General features: G+C 34.6%; 1 long non-coding RNA gene across 1 annotated transcript; it reads right to left on the reverse strand.

Annotated features, from left to right (window-relative positions):
- Nucleotides 1–1,155: 1,155 nt before the first annotated feature.
- LOC116663014 lies at nt 1,156–12,961 on the reverse strand. Its single transcript, XR_004319015.1, has 3 exons — nt 12,832–12,961; nt 12,178–12,182; nt 1,156–1,167 (listed from the first exon to the last, which is right to left on the reverse strand). It is a non-coding gene; the product is annotated as an uncharacterized LOC116663014 (long non-coding RNA).
- Between the last annotated feature and the right edge of the window lie 14,151 nt (nt 12,962–27,112).

Consider the following 27,112-nt stretch of genomic DNA (forward strand, 5'->3'; position numbering starts at 1 on the left):
TTTTAAAGGTTTTACTCTATATTTTAAATTTCCTTTCAGAATGAGCATACCAGTTTATTCTCCAAATGACATGGCTTGAGAGTTTCTATTTCCCTTGTCCTAACACAGGACAATGACAGTTAAAATTATTTAGCAATTTGAAAGGCCAACACATGACAGTTTCTTTGTTTGCTAAAAGATGCTAAAGCCAATAAAGTCACTGATTATAGAGTGTTGGGGGAAATCATTGAGAACACGTGACTGCTAGTTGACCTTAGAATTGGACCGGGACAATTGGAGACTCCCTACCCTCTCCCTTGTCCCTTGGAAGGTGTGTTTCTCTTGCCTCTCTATTCCCAGAAGCTGCCCCAAGGATACAGCCTTGAGATAATAACGTGGTTTTTGAGTCTAGATGGTATACACGACTGAATCCAGTGAAGGCTCTACATAACTTCTAAGATTTGGTGGGCAGGTGTGGAGACCTGCTCATCGTTGCAACTGCTTCACTTAAAAGTTCCCTTGCTTATTAAACTTGCCACTTGCCACTCTGGAATGATCTACTCTTTCTCCCATCTCTCTCTGCCCTCCACAGCTGGGGGGTCTATTTCAGATTAAAACTGGGAAGCTCCCAAGGAGGTGGAAAACCAACAAATGTCATAGATTTTCTAAAGTTTTCTTCTGGTTCTTGAAGTGAAACAAAATTATCTCCCAGGGAAGCATTTGTTTTGTGTCTCAGATTGGCTCTGTTTATGCGTCTTAAGTCTGACTCTGTTTGCTCATACTTAAGAGATCAGGGGAGGCCTAGGTTCAGAAATGGCGTTAAGATAAATTGGCTCCAAGACTGCCTGAGTCCCTGTTCAACTGTGTCCTATGATGAAAGGAGAAGAGAAAGTTCAGATTTGCTGCAGTCTTAATTTGCCGCACTAAAGGTCTGGTTGCCTGAGGGAAGCAAGGGGGGAGCTTCCGCTGTATGTGTCTATCTGGAAGGGGTCTTCATTGCTTCTGAATATTTTCTTTTTTATTTTTGTTGCAGCAGATTGAAGTTAGTTAGAGCCTTGTGCTCCCTGTTCTAATTGGCATTTTGATGATAAAGGGAGAAACTTTAACACATGGACTAAAAGTTCCAGTTGAACCACAAGTCAGTATCCATGTATTACGGCTTTTCCTTCAGAGGATTTTATGGCTTATCTCCATCAGCAATGTGTGTAAATGTCTATTTAGGTACACCCTTCATATTCCAATGTGCAATATGATGGTCAAAAATCCAATGCCATTGTTGTATAAATTTGGATTTCATTGAATGAGGGTGGTTAATATCTCATTCTTTTTTCTTTTTTTTTTTTTTCGTATTTGTTAACCTATTTTAAAGGTGTATAATAACTTACCTCCAAACTTAGCAGCTTAAAACAACAAACATTTATGAGCTCAGATTTTCTGTGGGTAAGGAATTCAGAGGTCACTTCATTGGATGGTTCTGGATTAAGAACTCTCAAGATGTTGTAGTCAAGAAGCTGCCTGGGGCTACAGTCTTCTGAAGGTTTGACTGGGCCTGGAGGATCCACTCCTAAATGGCTCAACACACATGACTCTTGGCAGGCAACATTCCTTCCTTGGTGGATGTTGGCAGGAGGCCTTAGTGCCTTTCCATGTGGACATCTCCATAGACTAGCTTAAGTGTCTTCACGGTACTGAAGTTGACTTGCTCCAGAGCAATTCATTCAAGATAACAAGACAGAAGCTTCAATGTCTTAATGATTTTGCTTCAGGTGTCACATTCCATCAGTTCCATAATATCCTATGGATAACATAAGTCAACCCTATTCACTGTGGAAGAGGTCCCTGACAGGATTCCAAAAGTCAGCATTTCAACCCTGTTCCACATGGATACCATTCTTACCCAGCGTGAGTTGTGATATCTTATACCTGGCTTCCTATGGCTTCTTCACCTCCACATGGGTTCCAACACCCTACAGGGGTCCACACCTTTGTGAAGATGCTCTACTCACCACCATGGGGCTCCAAAACCCAATTTCAGACTTCACCACTATGAACACCTTCTCACTATGGAAGACCTCTGGCAGTCCACTTTGGGCCACTGTGCCAATAGCTTCCCTCACCCACTCACCTGAGGAAACATCTTCCTTGGTCAGTTTCACCAAAAATGGGAGGGAAATGATGGAAAGGGAATAGAAGAGACATCATTCTTAACAAGAGAGATGCTGGTAGGACTCCGTGAAAAATCAGGAAAACAGCAAGGTACCAAATACCTGCATTTCTATCTAACACTATACCAGATACTGTAGTAAGATGAAACAAATCAATAGGGTAAGCATTGGAAAGAACAGATCAGAGTGCTATTGTTTGGAAATGGTATGACCCTCTACATAGTGAAACCAAAAGAATTTACAAATTATTAGATATAATAAGGGAGTGCAGCCAAATGTTTGGCTATAAATCAGCACATCAGTGCATACAAATACATTGTAACATTTCTATTCACTAGTACAAGAACAACAGCAGAAAAAACACAATTAACCAAAAACCCAGTTTACCATAGTAACAAAATTATGTTACCTTGAATAAAAACTGAAAAATACCAAAGACTGAATAAAAAATTATAAAATTGTGTTGAAAGACATAAAAGAAAACTTAAAGAAATGAAGTAGTATCACATGTTTGTGAAAAGACTCAACATAAAATTTTTATATCTTCCCATTTGACCTATAGATTTGATGTAACCCAATTAAAATGTTAAAAGATTACTTGTGGATATTAACAAGATATTAATTCTAAGATGTATATTAAAGAGAAAAATGCTAACAATAACCTCATCACTCTTAAGAATACGAAGGGAGGGTTTGCGTTATCTGATAAAGGCTTCTTATAATGGTAATACAGTATAGCATTAGGTTCAGTGGATACATATACTGACCCACAGAACAGATGATAAACTCCAAAAACATATCAATTCAATTAAAAGTGAAGTGTGAAACTTTAGATTTTTTAGAAAAAAATGTTTTTAACATTTTTTAATGAGTTACAGTCATTTTACAATGTTGTGTCAAATTCCAGTGTAGAGCACAATTTTTCAGTTATACATGAACATATATATATTCATTGTCACATTTTTTATGAAGAGCAATAACTATAGAAACACAATTGATAAATTTGATTCCATTAAAATTGAGAACATTTATTTCTTATAAAGAAGTAAAAAGGCAAGTCACATGCTCAGAGAAAAATATATGCAACATACATAACTGACAAAATAACCTCCTCACTCTTTCTCTCTCATATATATATGTTTATTGCTAAGAAGAAAAATACCAAATAAAATAATAGACTAATGGCATAAACAGATGTGGCAGACAGATGCTAGGGTGGGCCCCACCATGATTCCTGCCTTCTGGTATCCAACCATTTGTATAACCCCTCCTCTTGAGTGTGGGCAGGACCAGTGGCTGGCTTCTAACCAACAGAATATTAGGTGATGGAATGTCACTCCCAGGATTATGTTACATAAGACTGTTTTGCTAACAGACTTGTGCTAGAGACTCTTCTTGCACGTTTGATGAAGTAAACTACCCTTTTGGGTAAGTCCTTATGGCAAATAAACGTTGGCAGCTGGGGTAACGTCTATAGACTGCAGATGTCTTCTAGCTGACAATCACCAAGGAACCCAGGGCCTCAGACATAAAGAAGCAAAATGAAGTCTGCCAAACATCTGGACAAACTTGAAAATGGATTCTTCCCTAGTTTCGAGTGTCCAGGTGAATATTCAATCTGACCATCATTTTGATCATACCCTTGTGAGACTCTAAATAGAGGAACCAGCTTAGTCATGCCTAAATTCCTGACCCATGGGAACTATGAGATCATAATTGTGATTTTAGTTTTAATTAAGTTGATGGTAAGTTGTTAAACAGCTATAGATAACTAATACAACATGTATTTTGCAGAATTTGAAAGACATTTGGCTAAGATGTATGTATTTAGTCTGATTAGTCATCAGGAAAATGCAAATCAATTTACAGGAAAAGTATAATCATCTAATCATCTGAAAATAACAAGTGCTGATGTAGAGGTAGATAAAGTAGAGTCCATTTTCTTTGGAAGTTTAAATTGGTTCAGTTGGTTTGAAAATTACTTTGGAATTATCTTGGAAAGTTGAGCAGTGGACTTGCTCCTAGCATGGGAGGATTGGGTTCTGGACTCAGGAGAGAATATGTAGGTGATGAAAGTTCTCATTCTTGTGTTGGGTGGTAATTGGTAAGTGCTCATTTTGTTGTTATACTTATAAATTACTTATCTGTTATAAATATTCTTTTGAATGTTTTGTGAATGTTTAGATGGTATATGATTAAAAAGTTATTAAGTAAAATGGTAATATCTTTAAAAGTATTTTAAAGATTTAAAGAGATTTAAAAATGACAAACTGCTCTTAGAAACATACAAAACACTGACTTCTGCCGTCACGAGGTGGGTGTGTGTGTGTGTGAGAGAGAGAGAGAGAGAATAAGTATTAGAAATGGGTAAAATTGTGATGAAGCATGAATGATACCATTAAAATACTTTAATACTACCTTTCTAAGAGAAAATACTTATACAATAAAAATTAATTATTTGGAAACTTTACCTCCTTTCAGATAATGTTCACATTCCTGTATTTGAAACTTGATGTTGCACTGAACTCTTTCCATCTCAGAATCATATGCTAATACTCCTCCCTTGGGGATAAATGCCATGGCCTTCATCTAGGACCTGTAAAATTATCATTTGCCAATTTTTAAAATTGTGTCAGGTAATTTATGGAAAATACATTAATTTGCTTTATTCAGAAGAATGTCCAAAGCTGTTCAGAGGTAGGTGATACAAACTGTAGCGTTATCACTATTGAATACAATGAAATATAGCATGACCAGAAATAATGTATCAAATTTCTGTCAGATTAACCTCTTTTAGTTTTATTTTCTTTATATAGTATTTGATTATAAAATCTCTAAAAATTCTAAAAATCCAGTGTCACACACAGTACCTTAGCTAGTAGACCACACTAAATATTGAGTCTTTGATACATTAAGCATGTCAAAAGTATAAGATTTTTGTTATTTGAAGTCAAATCTATGAACCCAATAATTCTATTATCTCACCAAATCTTTTTCCAACAATTAAAAAATGGTAATATTTCAATGAAATGTTTCATAAATGAATAGCAAAAATTTTTTGTTTGTCTCTGTTTTCCACAGGTCTCCAAATTTATATACACACACTTATATAAACATATATAAATATATATGTAGCTTTTCATTTTTTCCCTATAAGGTGATTTTTAAATAAGACATGGCCAGTAAAATAGGCAACACTAACATTTTTATAACCTTAAAAATAAAAGAAAAAACTAGAAGTGTCCTTGTATAACTTCAAGATCTGTTTGACTTTCAGGTAAAATCAAAGACTTTTCTACAGTTTATTCCCATTTTTATATTGAGCTTACTTTAGTCTCAGTAGAACTATGATATACTGTTCCCTTTGGAATAAGAAACAAGTAACATGGATGGCTTAATAGGGAATTTGACTTTGAATTTATTTCCCATTTAAGCTTCAAGAAATTTTCACAAAGACTGAAATGTTTTGGACTATTTTTAAAAGAACAAACAGAATTCTCCCTGCTCATACACTATCTACAGGCTAAAAAGCACTCTGACAGCTAAAAAAAAATCCCTTTGAGATGGCAGAATGGAACCCCGAGTACAGTACTTCTTCTAGCATAATGTCATTGAACAGTTCTAAGTCCTTTGTTCTTTCTAAGCCTACTTTGAAAATGGAAAAGTTAAAGATGTGCATATGATATAATGGAATTCTTTGTGCTCTCTTTTATGAGACCAGGATTTTTCATGATTTAAGGAATCCATGAAATTTCGCTATTGTAGGTCCAGTCTTTTCTTTGAATTTAAACATGGAACTAGGCTATATTTGTGTCCTTCCATGTATTTACAAATCTATTATCAATTTTCTTTATGATGATTATTTTTGTTTAATGTCTCTTTCAAGACAGATGCAACTTCTGAACATCAGATATACAGAAGGTGACCGTCTTTATAACAAAAGGAGGTATATTAAACAGGAAGTGATTTGTCCTAAAAAAATGTTTTTTATGTTTTAGAAATAATGAAACAATTTTGTATCAGTAGTCTTAGTTCTAGAAAGCTGTGATAGTATCATTATTTAAATGTTTATTAAATACATTTTTGCTTATTATCTGGTTATTTATTGCAAAGGAGGAGATTCCTCACATATCCATTCATAAAATAATTCATTTTTAAGTATTCTCAAATAAAACACTCAACAGACACTGCAGAATATAACACAGCCCACTTTTCAAAGTTAAAGTGGAAGTTTAACCATGGTTGCTATCAATTTGTAAAATCTGACTGCAAATATAATAAAAGTTTCTTAAATAAATACCTTCTTAACATTTCTCCTGATTTCAAGTATAAAAGAGTTTTATAAATTACTTAAAATAGTATAGCAAATTACGTTAATTTTCTTATTCTATTTTAAAGGATTTTACTTTATTATTTTAATAGTCTTGATTTTAAACACTATCATATCAAGCAAAAGAATATCTTACAGCCATTTCTAAGCTTGATTTTACACTTAAATCTCTGGAAAATGCACTTCTACACAAGGGAATAGTTCAACTGAGGCTTAGCGTCTGTAACTAAAAGTAATTTTCATTTGAGGTTTGCATATTATGTTACCATTTTTATAGATGGCAATTATATAAAAAGTACACTCTATTCTTACCGGTTTAACAAACAAACTCTATTTTGTTTCCTTTGTCCAGTTGTTCAATACATTTGAGTAGAAGGTAAAAAGATAAAACTAATTGTCTTAAGGTGTAATAGATGCATGTTCTTGGCTGGCGTCGTTTAGAGAACTTATGGTATTAATTCGAGCTAAGGCTAGTTGGGAAGCAACATGATTTGTTAGCAATGGTTCAGTATTATAGTTCATTTTTCATACTAATGACAAATATCCTAATGTAGGGATTGAGATCTAGTTTCCTCACAGGCTGAAGTTATTATTTTAAAGTATTATCCACAAATTGACATAATGTAAACTTACTTCATAAAGACAGTATGTCACTCTTTGAATTTCACATGAAATATTAACTAGACCAAGGAACATCAGAGTAAAATTTATATTCTATCCTAGGTAGGCAAAAGACATGACTAAACTGGGGCAGAAGATAAAAGTTCCCTTTGCATGAAGAGTAACTTAAAATGATACAGAAATAGTGTGACTCTGATATAGTTTTGGATTAGATAGGCTGATACCCATCAATTTGTTTTATTTTCTTTATTTATTTTTGTTTGTCCTGTTCCTTATGAATTCCATTACCTTTCAACTATCGGTTGTGTTAATAAGCTTGAAATTTCAATATGTATTAGTTCTGTTGCTTATGGTTACCTTTAAATACACCTTAATCACGTGACTCATGTTGAAGCTTTCCTGGACATGATCGATTTCCTCTTTCCCAAGAGTTGTTAGCTTTCTTTCATAGTTTTGATGTTAATCAAATTACCTAGAATTTGAATAGTGGCTGAATTCTTTTGATTCCATAATGCGTATTAACTAAACATATTAACTAAACATCCTAATCAATCTGGTGAAGAATATTTCAAGACAGTTATGATTCACTTGTACACTATTGGCATTTGTTGGACACAGCATAAATCACAAAGAAATTGAACCATCCCTGGGATTATACGGATACCTTGATTAATACATTGAAAATACTAGCAACTATAATACAACCTCTGGATGATAACATTAAATTACTTCTAATGAGTGATTTAAAAGTTAATTGACTACTTTTATAACAGTAACAAATAGAAAAAGATATTTTGTTCCCCAAGCATTTTTCAAAAAATTAATGAGGCAATAAGAGCTATGTATAGCAGGTAATCACTTGTTAATTGATCTGTTATTAGGATTATATTAAACCTGGAGTAATATATTTGCTTCCAGATTTCTTTAAAATGGACAAGGTGGTCACACCCTTCCTGAAAAAAATCTCTAGTTTGTTGCTTAGGTAACCACTTAGCCATTTATTACAATAGGGAGAGAAGTTGACAGATCATTAGTGAAATAAATATATGATCTCTGTGAACTCACATCTATCTACATGTACTAACTGTCTTGTGATGTGAGAATACATTACAGCCCTCAATAGGCATGTCTCCAAAGTGTTTGATGCGAAGAGTATTATGCTGGGGAAAATAAATGCAAAGAAAAATTACCACCCTGTGAGAATTAATTTGCTTTGATTTCATTTGAAAACTTCTAGCTATATTCAGCAGGATTTCTTAGTGAAGCCCACATGTGAGTTAGCTAGCAGGATGAATGGAATAACTCACCTTTCAACATAACTTTGTTGGCATCCTTCAAACATTAAAAACTATGAGGAGCCATTACAGTACTTCTGCCCCTCTCCCACCCCACCTCCATGTTTTAGACCTAATTATTTCTATGAACAGGCTTATGTTTTCAGATATGGCAATTAATAGAGTCAAACTCATCTACACACTAGTGTCACTTTTCTTTCCTTTTATCATATAATTTGTAGGGATATCTTTCTTCTCAGTCCTTCACTTGAAATCTAAAGCGCTTTTTTTGTGTGTGTGTGTGTGTGTGTGTGATTTGTCTCTCTTCTTTTTATACACTTTTCAGAACTATTTCCCCCATAATTTTCATATAAAACAAAACAAAACCCTTTTATTGGTTTGTTTTCAAGCTTGAAAGAGCCTTAAGCTCTGACCTGTCCAAATCAGGCATGCTGTCTTCTTCCGCCCTTACAAACAAGAGCATATTAATCACGGAGTGAACCAGTAACGATGAATGCCTGATTAACTCCCGGGCCAGAATTAATTACAGCAGAAGCAGTTGTTCTTACAACCTAAATTAGAGCTTGTAAGTGATATGGGTAGTCAATGAATTACTGTTTCTGATATGGTGTCCAAAAAATGAGCATTAGATGTGTCTCATTCACACCAATAGCAGGTTATACAGTGGGATGAGATTCACATTTCTAGCGCATATTTGTGTATAATTATACTAAAGTTAAAATGAGTCAGAGTTATGGATTTTAATTTTACCTCCTGTGGGCAAGCTAGCTGTATTGTTAATTCTCATTGCTTTTCATCCCTACTGTATTTAAAGCCTAGGATTGTTAGTGTGTACACTGAACATGCAGTATTAAAATATTTAAAAAACTATGATAAAATAAGAGGCACTTGTCATTTGGCATAATTAATATTCTGTGTTTCTACAACTGCTCATTTTGATTTTTTCTTCCAGTAGATCCTTCTCTACATCTTTTTTTTTTAAATGAAGATATTCCTTAATTCAAAGAAAGAAACATTTTTATTGCTTTTCTGGGCATTTATCATTGCAGTCTCTTGTGGAAAAAGGGAAGAAAATTTCTCACTATTTCTTACTTAAAGACTACTTTTTTTTCTCACTTTATTATGATTGACTTTGTGCTATTGTGCCATTTTTATGACTGTCCCCAAAGTCAACAACAAATACCTTTTTCCCATCTAACATACTTCTGACAACATACTAGCAAAGCTTTTTTTAGTTTTTACAAGTTCTCTTCTTGTGTTTTTATTATTTATTTTTCCTTATGCTGAGTGATATATGGATCATTAGGTTATTTGTGATATAAGATGACCATTATGGGTTTTGGTCTATTTTTTTCATCTTTTCTATTTCATGATTTTTTTCTAAACTTTTTAAAGTAATTTATATATATATGTGTGTGTGTGTGTGTGTGTATATATATATATATATTCATTCCAGCATTTTAACAATGACTTTGAAACTCAAAAGAAATCACACAATTGTACTTTGTACATGTGCTTATGTAAAGTAGATATATGAAGTTTTTGTTTAGTGATTTAGAGGATTTGAGATTGCTAGTCACTAAGGTTCAAGAATTTATGGAGATTAGTATAATTTGTTGTGAGTTGACACATTCTGTACCTAGTTATTCTAACTTTATTTTTTAACTTCAAAAAACTTTCTATTCAAAGATGTTTTTAATCTTTCAAGATTAAACATTTAATATTAATGTTTTTCAGTGATTTCCTCTTCTGGTGATAGGGGACCGGGTGACTAGGACCTATTCCCTACTAGGGACAATTAGAAAATTGGACAAATTATATATTAAAACAATTTCATTGCAAATATGTAAGTTATATATTATATAGCAAACTAACCCAAACTTAATGGCTTAAAACAGCAACAGTTCATTTAACTCATGATTCTGTGGGCTAGGAATTTTGAGTGTTATTCTGCTATAAGCCAGGTTTATCTGAACTCACATAGTTTTCAGATGATGTTACTTTTAGCTGCTTGGCTTACGTACCTTATGTGGAATGGCTGAGATGGCTGGAGTCTCTCTCCCCAGAGTCTTTCATTTCCCAGCAGAATGCTCTGTGCTTGCTTATACATTATTTGTAAGGCTCCCATGAGCAGCATTTGTAGAAGCTGCAAGAAACTATTGAGTCTTGCACTTTGAACTTGTGCAGTGCCATATATGCAACATTCTATTAGCCTAAGAAAGTTGCAAATCCAGACTGGATTTAAAGGGTAGGGACATACACTTTGAGACTCTATCCCTTGATTAGAGGAGCTGTAAAATGTGACCATAGTGCATCTGTCTGCCACACAGAGATTTCACAAAGTAGTGTTGCATTATAGGACTTCCAGAAGAAGGAAGTCTAAAATAGTTAACTTGACATTTGGATCTTTAATCCTGCTTTTATATATTCAAGCATACTGTTGACATCTTTCTCATAAAATCCATCAGTGTTTCCTCACATATAAGAAATAATGGTCTGTCTTCATTTTTTTATCCTGATTAACTTCTCTGCTTTATTGTCATTGGTGATGGTTTGTTGTCTATGCTCATGTCGACCTGCTCCCTATTTTGTAGGCCCTCTTATATAAGTCTGTTAATGGACTTTGTCCAATTTTACATGTTTCTTTCTTTTCTTTTCTCTCTTCTTTTTTCTTTTTTTCATTTTCTTCTACAATGATCTATTCCTGGTTCTCTCAACCATTTTCTATCAACAAATATCCAATCTGCATTTCAGCTTTTCCCCATTCTCCTTGTATCTAGGCTAATATTTCTAATTGTCTAATGGGCATTCCCAAGTAGCTCTCTAGCATCTTCAACTCAGCATGTCAAAATATGAATTTATCATCTACTTATGTTTATTTGCTCTCTCTCCTGAAGTCCATATTTCAATGAATGGCAGAAAAAAAAAATCATCTTAGCTTCAAACCCTGTATTTGTGTTTGACTTCTTCCTCTTTTTTCCTAAGTCCAGTTTAGTCTCTTTCTGAAATGCTATTCTAATGTTTATCTTGCTTTTAACTCCTGTAGTGAACTTTTGTCGGTTTTTCTGGCTACCTTCCACTTTTCTTTCTCATGCAAATGTCTGCTTCAAGCAACTAAGCGCTTTGTATAGAATTACGACATCACATCTCTATTCATCGGTTTTGTTATATCTGAAATTCTGTCCCTTTGCCCATAATAACTAATTTAGTCAAGGATATCTGATTATTTAGGCCAAATTGATCCCAAACTTACAGAGAAATTGGAAGTAACATTTAATTTTTTTTTTTTCCTCTGAGCTATTTGGGATAACGTTCTATCACTCTCTAAATGGCATGTAATTCCTAAAGACCCAAACATTCTCCTCTATAGCAATGATGTAACTATTGAGATCATGGCCCCTTTCCTCCGTCTTTAAAGTCAGAAGTGCAGCTATTTTTGAATCTCTTTGTAACTCTGACTCTGACTCTCCTGCATCCTCCTTTCAATTACAAAGTCTCTTATGATTACATTAGGTCCCCTTGAATAATCAAGGGCAATATCTTTATTTTAACATCCTTAACTTACTCACATTTGCAGAGTTCCTTTGGCCATGCAAAGTAACATTTTCCTAGGTTCTGTGCATCTTTAAGGAGCCACTATTCTGCCGGTACACCATCTAATCTTCAGATCCAACTCAAGTTTTATCAATTGTCCCATCCAATGACATCCTTTATATCAAACTAATAAATCTTGGATCATACATTACATTTAGTTGTCATGTTTGTTTGATCTCCTTCTATCTGGAACAGTTCCTCAGTCTTAACTTTCATTATTTTGACAATTTTGAAGACTGAGTATAGTTATTTTACATTGTGTGCCTCAGTTTGGCCTTGTCTATAAATCCTCATGATTTCCTTTAGGATTTTCATCCTGTCAGGTAGCAACCAATTTTAATTAGCCATATTACTGATTATATTCACTTTGATTACTTGATTAAAGTGGTGTCTTCTGGAATTCCCTAATTTAATTCTACTCCTTTTTCTTTTGGTATCAATGAACATTCTGTGTGGAGGTATATTGGGACCATATGACTATCCCATTCCTCATCAAAGTTTCAATTTATAAATGTCTTTATATCAGTATGGATACATGGGTAGAGAATTAATTACTATTTTACTTGATGGGTTACTATCATTATTTATTTTGATGCTCACATTCTCTTTGATTTAAACAGTGGAAATCCCTTTAAACTATCTTCTGTGTTTTCATGACCCCATTATTCTTTGAGTACTTCTGCATTTTCTAGGTGAGCTATAAAATCAACCATTTCTCCAAGAAGATCTAGTGTATTTTATTGTAGGATGATGATTAGAAACCAGTATCTGGGTGTTAAATGTGTTTATTGCCACTGAGGTATCACTGCTTTTAGTATCTTTCAGTGGACAGAGATAAGGAATACACACACACACACAGACACACACAAACACACACACACACCCCCTTATCAAAACTATGTACTGACACTACCCCTTCATTTCAAGTCCAATACCACATTTTACTTTTCTAGGACAAAACTTTTGGAGAAGGAGAAAGAGATAAAATGAAAGAGGAATGAGAGGTTCAGGAATAATTTTTCCTCACATTTATTGTGGTGAAATCTAAATGGAAGATAATTTTCCCATTTTAAGTTCAAAATAAAGAGCATTTCCTTCATCCTTAATATTTCTTTATCCTCTTAACAGCCTCTACTGGCCTAGTCCTAGGTAACTGCTAATCTGCTCTATTTTACTTTAGTTTTGCCTTTACTAGAATTAGACACAAAGGGAATCATATAGCAGGTAGTCTTTTGCATTCAACTTACTCACTTAGCATAATGCATTTTAGATTATCCGTGCTGTTGCATTATCAATGATTTGTTCTCTTACTAAGTAGTATCCTACAGCATGGATATATTGCAATTTGTTTACCTATTCATCAGTTGATGACCTTTTGAGTGATTCTTTTGTTTTTATGAGTAATTCTGTTATAAACATTTGTACACAAATCTTTGCAAGAAAATATGTTCTCTTTCTCTTGGGTCAGTAATTAGGACTGTGACTGCTAGGGTTTATGATGTATATGTTTAAATTAAAAGGCATTGGCAAACTTTTCAGAGTAGTTGTAATATTTGGTTTCATGTACAATATATGAGAGTTCCTTCTGCGCCACATCCTCTCCAGCGCTTGGTAATGTTGGGCTTTTTAATTTTAGCCGTTCTTATGGGTATGTGGTGCTATTTTATTGTGTTTTTTCTTTGTATTTCTATGATGGCTGGTACTATTACACATCTTTTCATTTGTTTATTGTACATGTGCATGTTTTCTCATAAAGAAATGCCTTTTCAAATTTTTTGCCATTTACTAATTGGGTTGTTTGTCTTGTTATTGTTGAATCATAGGAGTTATTAATGTATTCTAAATACCCATTCCTTCCCAGGTATGTTTTGCAAACATTTCTCCCAGTCTGTAGTTTGTGTTTTCTTTTCTTAACCATGTATTTCAAAGAGCACGTGTTTTTAATTTTGATGAAACATAATTTATCATTTTTACCTTTTTATGGTTTCTGATTCTGTACATTATCTAGAAGATCATTGCCTAATGTTACATGACAGAGATTTTTCTCTTACATTCTTCCAGACGTTTTATTGTTTCAGCTTTTATGTTTAGATACAGGATATATTTTAAGGTAATTTTTGTATGTAGTGTGAAATTTGAGGTTCTTTTTTTTCATATATTTAGCTATCCCAGCTCCATTTGTTAAAAAGACTCTTTTCTCTTCCATTTAGTTACTTTGACAACTTGACTATATATATATATATGTCTATTTCTAGACTTCTGCTTTATTCCATTGATCTTCAGGCATACCCTTTATCCCATATCATACATTCTTGACTAGGTTGATTATAGTAGTATAAGTTATTCAACTATGTTCTTTTTAACAACTTTTTTTGTTAAGTCCCTTTCTTTTTTATATAAATTTTGAAATAGCTTGACAATGTCTTCAAAAAATGTTAATGTTTTATTCAGCCATCTAGAGGTCATAATTCCTAGGTGATATATCCCCAAACCTATTGTTAATACCGTATAATCATATGGAAGTTGAAAATAAAGTGGACATTGACAAGTGTAAAAATATGGAGAGATATTGTGTTCAAGTGACATCTTTTGAGCCTCTGAATCAAGCAGCTGTTTGATTTTCAGTTACTTGATACAATAAATTCTATCTTTTGAACAAATCTATTTAAGTTGCTTTTTTGGGATCCCTTGCAAATAGTAGTCCTAAGTTTTTACATTCCCATCACAGCTACTCTAGTTCAGACACTTTTTATGTCTTCCAGAATTATTGTCCCATAAATCTGTATTCATAGCTATGAGATCAGATAATTTTAAGAAGCTTCTCACCACCTCTTAAAAAAATACCAAACTTTTAATCATGTGATTTAAGACTTTTGATTATTGGTTCTTGCTATAATTTTTGTAAACAAATTTTTTTTGTCCTCCTCTACCTCAGCTCACATATTCTTTGGTCCAATAATATTGACTTTTTCACTCTGTGTCCAACACACCCTGGAAAAGCACTCCTTTGAACTTTTAATTAAAGTTGTTTTTGTTGCTGTTTCTAAGTTTGAGTGCTTATTCCGTTTAACTTTGACAGTTGAAACCCTAGGGATATCACATTTTCATTAACCCTACAAGTTTTACTAGATCTCATCTTAGAATGAGTCCCTCCATTAGCCACCCTTGCAATGACTAGAGGACATTCAGCCTCTATGAAAACAATTATTACAGCCATATTTCATTATGTTTTGTGTACATATCTCTTTCCCTCTAGAATACAAACTCCTGAAGAACAAGATTCATATTTATATCCTCTAAAGTGCCTAGAAGTATGTCTTAAGGAAAGTATTTGTTAAATCAATTACAAAAAGCAACTTAAAGTATTCTAAATTCTTGAAAAAAATCTAAAATACAAACTTTTCAGCTTCAAAAATAACTGACCCTTATTGTCTTGTTTCTTTGTGGTTTCCTTGAACTTAAGAATTTGGGGGTCTCTTTTCAACATTATAAGTCTTTTATTTTGGAAGGGTGATTTTGTTGTTATTTCTGGTCTTTTAGCTCAAAGATATATATATATATAATATAGGGTTTCTCTTTTTTAGGATCACAGGGACTGAGTATACATCCTAATAAGACCAAAGATACTTAAATTATAACTTATTTGCATTATCTCTATGCAAGCCTAGGTATATTAATACACTGATACACATTTGTCAACAAAATATGATTTCACAGTTAATATTGCACAAATGGAAAACTCTCTAAAAATTTAATGTATTTTATACCCATATCAGAAGTTTTTAATCTATCTTGTTAGGTTGCTACTTTTCTCACCTCTTTATTTTAGTATTAGATGCTAGCTGGTAATTGTCAGTAAAGATCTACTGAGTCCACTTTGGGGTCTATTCTTGTAACTAAAGAAGTTCTTTAATTTGGGAATTTATAAAGATGGCCAAGAGAGAAAATGAATTCACAGCATGTATAGGGACTACATAAACTTATCCACATAGAGTTTACTTAAATGCAACCTGTATAAAATTCTCTATGATAGTTTTCTTTCTTTTTAAATCTTATTTTCAATACCTCAGAAAAGGGGCAGATATTCTTAGCCTGATATGGCCAAGATAATTGTGTGTGTCCTGGTTCTTTTACTGTCATTAAGGTTGTGCTAGTGGTATGACAGAACTGGCTTGTATTGGTTCCCAGGAGACAAATGTTAAAAAGTGCAGAAATTTTGCATGTCAGCTGTTAAAACACTGATAGTTTAAATTTTGCCATGGTGTAAGTATTCACACCATAAACAGTAGCATGTGCTACTGACTTAGGATTCCCAGTGTCTTAGTCTGTTGGAACAGCTGTAACAAGAATGTCATAGACTGAGTGGCTTAAACAATAAACATTTATTTCTAGCAATTATGGAGGCTGAGAAGTCTAAGATCAAGGCACATACTTGGTATCTGGTGAGGGATTACTTCCTGGTTCATAGATGGCCACTTTCTTGCCATGTCGTCACATGATAGAGGGGTAAGGGAGTTCTATAAGGTCTCTTTAATAAGGGCATTAGTTCCATTCAAGAGGTCTCTACCATCATGACCTAATCACCTACCAAAGGCCTCATCTCCAAATACCATCACACTGGGGATGAAACTGCACATATAAATGGCATTGAGCACTGCACCTACTTATCCATCTATACAGGAAAGTGGTTTACAAATATACCACTGATTACTATAGTTATGGGTACTCTTTTTTTGTTTTATGCTGTCTTGTTCCACTGGTTTATCTCAAGGGTCTTAAACTTTCTCAGTGTAATTATCCCCTTGGTACTCTTGCAGGGTACTCTCTCCTCTAACTAGTGGGTGTTTAAGACATCCAGCTCCACCACTACCCAGGCCCTTCCTCAGAGTATACACGTGACCTTGGGGAGTTGTGGTTTGCTCTCCAATTGGTGTGAAGTGAAGTCTGGCAGACCTAATATGCTTTGTTCATATAGTTTAGTCAAACAGTGAAGTGTTGGTGCAGAAAGCATTAACTGAGCTTAGCAAACTAAGATTTAAGTTTTTTAAAGCTCTTGGCAAAAGAACAATTCTTCTGAAAGTGGTCCTTACTAGAGTCCTTGTTACAAATCCATGATTGATAACATTCTTTATTCTACTTTGCTCCTATCCTCATTCAAACTTCTCTTTATTACAGTTTCAAAACAGGAGTTGAAATGCTCTTTCCCTGTATTTGTTATTGCTGGACAGATCATAATCTCATTGAGGTTTCTTTCTAATATTTAGATCTTTCCCAATGCAGTATGCTCAATATTACTTACCTGCAGATTCTCTCTCTAAATCTCCAAAACAGACTTTACGAACCAGCTTCTCCAGTCATCAGTGCTTAGCCACCAGTAGGATTAAATTTGCTCACAATGTGATGAAACACATAGGGAAACTGGAACTAGGATTCTAGGGTGTAGCTATGCCATGGTCGTCCTCACCATGAGCAAAGCTCCTCCTGCCACTCCGCCTCTGGGGACAAAAAAGGATGGTCAGAGGGAACACTTACTCTGAAGTACAAGGAGGAGAGAATGAATGCCTAGTCTTCAAAAGTGCTCGGACCTGAATCCTCAACTCCAGTCACGTGGTAGAGAGCTTGGCTCACTCTTCTGGGGTTGGGTGAAGAGGTTTGTTCAATTGATGTTTACGTGATACTTCTGCTTTGAGGGAATTCTTTATTATTGCTGAATATGGAAGCCTGAGACAGGAGGTCTCAGAATTTGGAGGGCATTGGTTATCTCTGTGGGCAGTACTGAGTTTAGGTTAGTCTTGTCATCCACTTTTAAGGGCAGGGAATATCTTCATCTATCTTCTCTTCTGTCTGAGAAATGCTATGTCTGTATATTTATATATAGTCTGAGAATTTTTCACACAGAAACTTACTGGGGAGAACAAAACAAAGGGTGAGCTCTGTCTTCTTTAGTTTTGCCCGTTGTTTCTTGGATCTTCTTTCTTCCTTCATTACCATTTTGCATTTATTGATATACATGGAATCCTCTGTTTTAAAAAAATAGAAGAAGTTGGGATGAAGATGGGGGAATTAATTAGAATGGATCTTTAAAAATTGTAGAGGATGGCACTGTGTCTATTCCTGTCTGACCTATACTGAATTTGAACTTCTCCAGTTAATATATGAGGAGTGGAAATGGATGGATCCTTTTTTGATGAGAGGTTTAGACTAAATCTCACAAGTATAATCACTGACAAAGACAAACTCTCTTACAGCCTGAGAGACACTGAACCCTTGAGAAGGCAGCAAACCATGAAGCTATTCTCCAAACAATTTATCTGACTTCATGAAGTTAAGGGGGTCATAAAGGAATGGTTTTAGGACGGTGTGAAAGATGCATCATCTGTTACGGGAAATGGATCCTTAACCCATATATGCTCACATTTTTCACTTAGAATTCAGAAAACTTAAATTTCAGATTGAAAAACCTGTACTTCCCTTTTTCCCACCTTTATATTCAGCTTTTCTCAGCCCTCAGGGTTGTCTCAAAAGGCCTAGTAACTACAGTGGTTATTCTCAGAAACTGTTTTTCACAGAAAAAGGAGATGTTTAGAAAATATTAATCATTATTCTATTTAAAACTTCATTATGCTCCATACAGATATATTTTAAATCCCAATAAAGAGTGGGATTTTCCAATTATGAATGCTTAACATCAGTGAAAATGTACTAATTAACAGAGAGAAATTTTTTTTTTTTCAAGAACTTATATTGTCTTCATAGGTAGAGCTCTGTTCTTTGGTCTTTACTCCTGCAAAAAAACAAAGATATTTTAAAAACATTTTTATTATAGGACAGAAGGTTTTTATATAGGTTAGAGGATTTATACTATAAATTAAAAGTGATTTCCTTTTGGTTAGATTTTATATGCTTTTTAAAAGTTGTTTAAGCTAAATATTCTTTAAACAAATTTAACACCTGGAGACAAATGTGCAGATATAATAAATTAGGAGATTATCACTTTAATAAAAAGTTTTCACTAAGTTATTTATAGTGATCGCTGTAGCGTGTCACCCAGATCAGTTCCCCCACTGTTGCAGGTATTACCTGCAGATTCTTCGTAGCTAGTTCCACCCTCAGGAATTGCTGTCAGACAAATGAGATTACCTCGTCCATGTTTCTGTTTTCCCTAGGGCAGCTTGTATATCTTGACTGAGTCATGTTGGGAATAAACTGTTTGGCTCCCTTGTGTTTTGTGGGTACAACTATGAACTATTACAGCTTCAGAAGTCTCCTTGGAAATGGCTGTCTTTTGTTACAATAGAATTACAACTCAACTTCCTCCTCTGTCCTTTCCTGCTTGCCCCACTCCTCCACAGGTGTTGATCCCAAGCACATTAAACTCCTTTCATTTAAATCTCTGTCCCCAGTTCTGCTCTGCAGCAAATGAAATCTGACCTAAGAGTTGGTGCCGGAATCTGAGACTTCCAAGGAAACAGATTCTAAGAGATCTGGGGGCTTAGTCACCTGCTAGCCAGATAGCAATGCATCCCTTATTATGGGTGATGAATGCAATGATAATATTCCCAGGAATGTTGTGATTGTGCAATTGTTAAAATATTCACTAATGGTCAACTAGGGTAACATACCAGTAGAAAGAAGTGCACTGATGAGTACAATAACTTCAATGATTGAGAAGTTCAGAACAAGCAGTAAATATAGGACAATGGAACTGGATGGCTACTGCTGAATGTCATCAATTTCCTGGGAAAGACAGACAGAGGCTTTGGTTATTAAACACCAATTTAAAATGAAATGTGAAAACCAGAGTATCTTCTTGGCAGAATATGAAGAGACTCTCATCTCCTACAGTCAGATATAAAAAGCAAAGGATCAGACTCAGTACCTAATTACAAGGAGAGGAGAACTTTAGAGAAGACTGAATTATCAGCTGTGGCAAATATGCTATGCTAAGGTTAGGGTCTTGTTTGGAAAAGAGCGAAACCCCTTTTTCCTCCCCCAGCTTTACTGAGATAGAATTACATACAACATTATGTAACTTAAGGTTTACAGCATGATGATTTGATATACGTATATATTGCAAAATGATATCCATAATAAGGTATATTAATACAGCCATCATGTCACATGTTTACTAATTTTTATGGTGAGAACCTTTAAGACCTACTTCTTAGCAACTTTCATTATATAATATGGTATTGTTAACTATAGTTACTGTGCTGTACGTTAGACCCCCAGAGCTTACTCTTATAACTGGAAGTTCATACCCTTTGACCAACATCACCCCATTTCTCCAGCCCCCAAGCAACCACCAATCTAATTCTTGTTTCTGTGAATTCATTTCTTTTTAGAATTCCCACATATATGTGAGATCCTATGGTATTTTTCTTTTCCTATCTGATTTATTTCATTTAGCATAATGCCCTCAAGATGCAACCATGAAGTCACAAATGACGGCATTTCCTTCTTTTTTTTGTCTTTAATTTCTTCATTGACCTATTGATTTTTTTTTTTTTTTTTTGGAGCATGCTGTTTAGTCTCCATGTGTTCGTATCGTTCCCAGTTTTCTTCTTGTAATTGATTTCCTGTTTCATACCATTGTGGTTGGAAGGAATGCTTCTTATGATTTCTATCCTCTTAAATTTGTTGAGATGTGTTTTATGGCCTAGCATGTGATATATCCTGGGGAATGTTCCATGTGCACTTGAAAGAAATGTATATTCTGTTGTTTTTAGATGGAATGTCCTGTAGATGTCTATTAAGTCCAATGGGTCTATTTTGTCATATAGGAACCCTGTTGCCTTATTGGTTTTGTCTGGATGATCTGTCCATTTATATAAGTGGGATGTTAAAGTCTCTTATTATTATATTGTCAATTTTCCCCTTTATGTCTGTTCATATTTGCTTTATATATTTAGGCATTCCTATATTATGTGCATATATGCTAATGAATGTTATGTCCATTTCTTTAGTGATTCCTTTATCATTATGTAATGCCCTTCTTTGTCCTTTGTTATAGACTTTGATTTAAAGTGTACTTTGCTTAATATGAGTATATCAATACTCCAGCTTTCCTGTCATTTTCATTTGCAAGGAATATTTTTTTTACCCATTCATGTTAGCCCTGAAGTGAGTCTCTTGTAAGCAGCCTATAGATAGATGGGTCTTGTTTTTTGATCCAATCAGCCACTCTATGTCTTTTGATTGGAGCATTTACTCCATTGACATTTAAAGTGATTATTGATAGGTATGTACTTATTGCCATTTTATTTTTATTTTCTGATTGTTTTTATAGTTATTATCTGTTCTTGTCTTTTAGTTTCTTCCATTGTATTTATTTATTTTCTTTAGTGGTATGCTTGGTTTGTTTGTCTCTAATTTTGTGTATTTATTGTAGGTTTTCGATTTATGGTTACCATGGGGTTCATATATGTTGACCTTTAACTGTATCTACTTGTTTTAACTGATAGTCATTTAAATTCAAACTATCTAAAAGGCCTAAAGATACATTTTTTTTAATGTCTCTCCCTCAACGTTTTGTGTTTTTGATGTCATATTTTACATCTTCATGTTTATTCCTTAACTATTTATTGTAATAATAGTTGATTTTATAATTTCTGTCTTTTAATCTTCGTGCTTGCTTGTTTAAGTGGTTGATTCATAGCCTTTACTATATATTTGCCTTTGCTAGTGGGATTTTTCCTTTTGTATAATTCTTATTTCTTGTTGGAGGCTTTTCTTTTTCACTTAAAAAAGACCCTTTAACATATCTTTTAGGGCCAGTTTAGTATTTGTAAACTCTTTTAGTTTTTGCTTATCTGTGAAGTTCTTTATCTCTCCTTCAATTCTGAACGATAATTTTGCTGCGTAGAGTATCCTAGGTTGTAGGTTTTTTCTCTTTCAGTACTTTAAATGTATCATGCTGTTCCCTTCTTGCCTGCAAAGTTTCTGCAGAAAAATCAGCTGATAGCCTTATGGAGATTTCCTTATATGTGATCATTTTTACTTAGCTGCATTTAGAAATCTCTCTTTATCTTTAACTTTTGCCATTTTTTACTATGATGTGTCTTAGTTTGGATCTCTTTGAGATCCTCTTGTTTGGGACTCTTTTGTGATTCCTGTTCCCGGATACATGTTTTCTTCTTCAGTTTTGGGAAGTTTTCAACCTTTTGATCTTCATCTCTTTATCTTCTCCTTTTGGGACTCATATAATACAAATGTTAGCACACTTGATGTTCCAGAGATCCCTTAAACTGTTCTCATTTTTGCTTTCTTTTTGCTGTTCTGATTGAGTGATTTCCTTTTTTTTTTTTAACTTTCAGATCACTAATGTGTTCTTAAAGAACACCTAGCCTGCTATTCATTCTTTCTAGTATGTTTTTCATTTCAGTTATTATGTTCTTCAACTCTGACTAGTTGTTTCTTATATTTTCTAGTTCCTTTTTAAAATTCTCACTGTGTTCATCTATTCTTTCCCCCAATTCAATTAGCAGGTTTTTTTTTTTTTTTTTTAGCTAATGCTTTGAACTCTTTTTTTTTTTCTAGTAAATTGTTTATCTCTGTTTCATTGATTGTATTTTCAGATTTTTTAAAAATTTGAAACAAAGTCTTCTGTCTTCTCACTTTGATTGACTTTCTCTGTCTCTTTGAAATTAGGTGAAAACAGTTACCTACCCTTGTCTTGAAGTGTCAGCTTTGTGTGGGAGCATATCCACAGTCTACATGTCTCCAGAGGCATTGGTGGGAGAGCTGGATCTGAAGTGAGCATGGGTCACATCTCCCCCCAGGGTATGCTGCCAGGTATCACTTTGGTTGGAGATAGGGCTGGAAATGGAGGGCTAGAGCCGGAGCCAGGTGTGAGCCAGTGCTTATCCTATGCTCAGTGGTTGTCACCACCTGTCGGGGTGGGGTTGTATCCCAAGTTGCTGGAGCAGAAGCCCTGAGGCTTGAGTCCGAGCTGGTTTGGCTCCCTCTAAGTGTGAGCTCTCCCACTCACAGTAACAGCATCTTCAACCCAGAGAGGAGCAGTGCTGGAGCAGGATGGGCCAGAACAGATGCCAGGTGTGGGCTGGGTTACTCAGTAGGATGGTCCTAGCACACCAGTCAGAGTTCCAGACCACTCCAGATCTGTCTCCTCTTTGAATGCCTAAAATGGTTGCATTTGCTCTCTTGGGGTGCCATATTTGGCCCAGGCTCACTTTGTCTACCATAGCTGTGTACTTCCCTTGGCAAATGCAACTTTCTCCCTAGTGTGGAGTTGCATTGGAGCCAGAGGGGCCAGTTTGGGCACTCAGTGTGGGCTGGGGTGTGCAAAACTGCTCCCAATCTGTCACCTCCAGGAACATCAGTAATGGTTGACTTTGCCCCAATTGGATGCCATGCTGGATCTGAGCCCTCTCTGTGTTCCCCCCAAATATGCACTCTTTTTAGCAGGGGCAACATTTGCCCTATTGTAGAGCTGGCCAGAGCTAAAAGTGCTGGAGTGGGCACTTGGCAGTGATATGGGACATGGTCTAGGGCAATTGTAGGAAACCAGCCAGAATCCTGGACAGTTTCAATCTGCTTCCTTCACCTTGTTTCCAGGAGTAAGCAAACATGTGCATGCTCTTCATAAGTGGTCTAGATTTCTTACAGCCTTCCTGTAAGTCCCACTGGTATTCAGACTAGCTAATGAGACTTGTCTTCCTGGTATCAAATCAAAGGCCTAGGGACCCCAACATGTGGTTTGAATTGCTCACTCCCCAAGGAAGATCTCTAAGCCTGATTAATCCCCCTCCTCTTCTGTGTCCCCTCCTAGTGGCACAGGTCCCAATCTGATTTCTTTTCTTCCCTTCCTACCTGACTCCACATGAGTCTTTCTTTATAGCTTTTGTTGCATAAGACTCTTTTTGGCAGTCTCCAGTTTGTTTTCAGTAAGAATTTCTCCATAAGTATTTTTGATGTGTTTGGGGAGGGAGGTGAGCACAACTTCCTCCTGCTCCATCATCTCCAGGATTTCTTTTCTTTTATGGCCAAATAATATTCCATTGTACATATGTATACCATATTTTCTTTGTCCATTCAATGACTGACAGACACTTAGGTTGTATTTAGGCCTTGACTATTGGAAAAAAAATACTGCAATAAACACAAGGGTGTGGATATCTCTTTCAGAGAATAATTTAATTTCATTTGGATATATGCCCAGAAGTGAGATTTCTGGAGCATATGGTAGTTCTATTTTTAATTTCTTGAGGAGCCATAATACTGTTTTCCATAGTGATTGTACTAATTTATATTCTCACCAACAGTGCACGAGGGTTTCCTTTTCTCTGCATCCTCACCAGCACTTGTTATCTTGTCTTTTTAATAATAGCCATTCTAACAGGTGTGAGGTGATTGATTTGCATTTCCCTGATGATTAGTGATACTGACCACCTTTTCATGTACCTATCAGCTATTTGTTTACTTCTTTGGAAAATGTCTATTTAGGTCTTTTGCACATTTATAATCAGATTATTTGTGTTTTCATTTTTTCACTATTGATTGTATGAGTTCCATATATTTTGGATATTAAGTTCTTATCAGAGATACGATTTACAATGATATTCCCATTTTATAGGTTGCCTTTTCATTTGTTTACCATTTCTTTTGCTACACAGAAGTTTTTTCATTTGATATATTCCTGCAAATTTATTTTTGTTTTTGTTACTTGTACTTTGGTGTCATAGCTAAAAATCATCGCCCAGACCATTGCCCTGATCTTAGAGAAAAGGGTTTCAACCTTTTACCATTGAATTTGTTAGCTATAAGCTTGTCGTATATGGCTTTTATTATGTTAAGGTACATTCCTTCTATACCCAATTTGTTGAGTTTTTATTGTGAAAGGATGTTGATTTTTGTCAAATCCTTTTCCTGCATCTATTGAGATGGTTGTATGATTTTTATCTTTCATTCTATCAATGTGATGTATCGTGTTGATTGATTTGCGTATGTTGAGCTATCCGTACATCCTAGGGATAAATCCCACTTGGTGTATGATCATTTTAATTACTGTTGAATTTGGTTTGTTAGTATATTATTAAGAATTTTTGTATCTGTGCTCACCAAGGATATAGGCATGTAATTTTCTTTTTCTGTAATATTTTTGTCTGATTTTGGTCTTAGGATAATGCTGGCCTCATAAAATGAGTTTGATAGTGTTCCCTCCCCTTCTATTTTTTGTAATAGTTTGAGATGGATAGGTGTTGCAGTTGACCCTTGAACAAAATAGGGGTTAGGGGACTGATCCACCCCCTGACGCAGTCAAAATTCTGTGTATAACTTTATAGTCATCCTTTTGTATCTGTGGTTCTGCATCCACTGATTCAACCAACCACGGGTCATGTAGTACTGTAGTATGTATTTATTTAAAAAAAATGTACAGATAAGTAGATCTATGATGTTCAAACACATGTTGTTCAAGGGTCAACCGTAATTCTTTTTTGAATATTTGGTAGAACTTACTTGTGAAATCATTGAGCTTTCTTTGTTAGGTGGTTTTTAATATCTGTTTCTATCTCCTTAGTCATTTCTTTGTTAGGTGGTTTTTGATATCTGTTTCTATCTCCTTAGTCATTATTGATATGTTCAGATGTTCTATTTCTTCATGACTCAGTCTTGGTAGGTTATACATTTTTAGGAGTTTATCCATTTTTTCTAAGTTGTCTACTTTGTAGATGTTTGATTACTCATAGTTCTCTTACGATCCTTTGTAGTGTCTCCTCTTTCATTTATAATTTTATGTAAGTCCTCTTTCTTCTTTCTCTGGTTAGTCTAGCTAAAGATTTGTCAATTTTGTTTAACTTTAGTTTTGTTAATTTATTCTGCTTTTCTATTATCTAGTTCACTTATTTATTCTCTAATCTTTATTATATCCTTATTTCTGCTAAATTTGAAGTTAGTATTTCTTCATTTTCTAATTCTTTGAGATATAGTGTTGTTTATTTGAAATCTTTCTTTTTTTCTTAATGTATACATTTATAGCTATAAAATTCCCTCATAGAACAGCTTTTACTGCATTTTATAAGTTTTGGTCTGTTGTGTTTCCATTTTCAATTGTTCAAAAATTTTTTTATTTCCCTTTTGATATCTTCTTTGATCCATTGGTTTATTTGGGAATGTGTATTTAGTTTCCACATATTAAAAAATTCTAGTTTTTTTTTTTTCTGTTTTTGATTTCTAATCTCATACCATTGTGGTTGGAAAAGATATTTGATACAATTATATATTCTTGAATTTATTGAAAATTGTTTTGAGGTGTAACAGATGATCTCTCCAGGAGAATGCTTCATGTGTTCTTGAGAACAATACGTATTCTCTTCTGTTGAATGGAATGTTCTGTATAAGTCTATTGGGCTTGTTTATAGTGCTATACTATATTATACTGTTGTTCAAATGCAGTGTTTTCTTTTTGACTTTATGTCTAGGTAATATATGCATTGTTAATATAGATCCCAAGTATTATTGTATTGCTGTTTATTTTTCATTTCAATTCTGTTATTGTTTTCATTATATAATTAGGTGGTCTGATGCTAGTTATATAAATATTTATAATTGTTATATCTTCTTCATGTACTGACTTCTTCATTATTTTATAATGAACTTTTTTTGTTTCTTGTGACCATATTTAGCTTAAAGTTTATTTTGTCTGATATAAGTATAGCTATCTCTGCTTTCTTTTGGTTACTGTTTGCTTAGAATATCTCTTCTGTCTTTTCACTATCCACTTATGTGTGTCCTTAATGCTAAAATGAACCTGTTGTTGGAGACAGCAGCATTTCTTTGAATCTTGATTTCTTATTTTTTTCCACTTAGATAGACATTCTATATCTTTTGATTAGAGAATTATTTTAAACATGTTTAAAGTAATTATTGATAGTTAAGGCCAGTTTGTTGCTGGTTAGGTGAGGTCACAGGCTGTGTTCCCTGAAAAGAGCAGTTCCACTTGTTGGGTTTCAATTAGGCAGGGCTGTAGGGTAGACTCCACAATTGTTCCTGGTCAGTTGGGGTCTCAGGCTATGCTTTCTGACTGGTGCCAGTTACTGGACTCCAAGTTATAGTGAGTCTGTAGGCTGGGCTTTGCAGCCAGGTGGTCCCTTAGGCTGTGCTTTGTG

Source organism: Camelus ferus, chromosome 1, assembly GCF_009834535.1.
Source record: "Camelus ferus isolate YT-003-E chromosome 1, BCGSAC_Cfer_1.0, whole genome shotgun sequence".
NCBI classification, from domain to species: Eukaryota; Metazoa; Chordata; class Mammalia; order Artiodactyla; family Camelidae; genus Camelus; species Camelus ferus.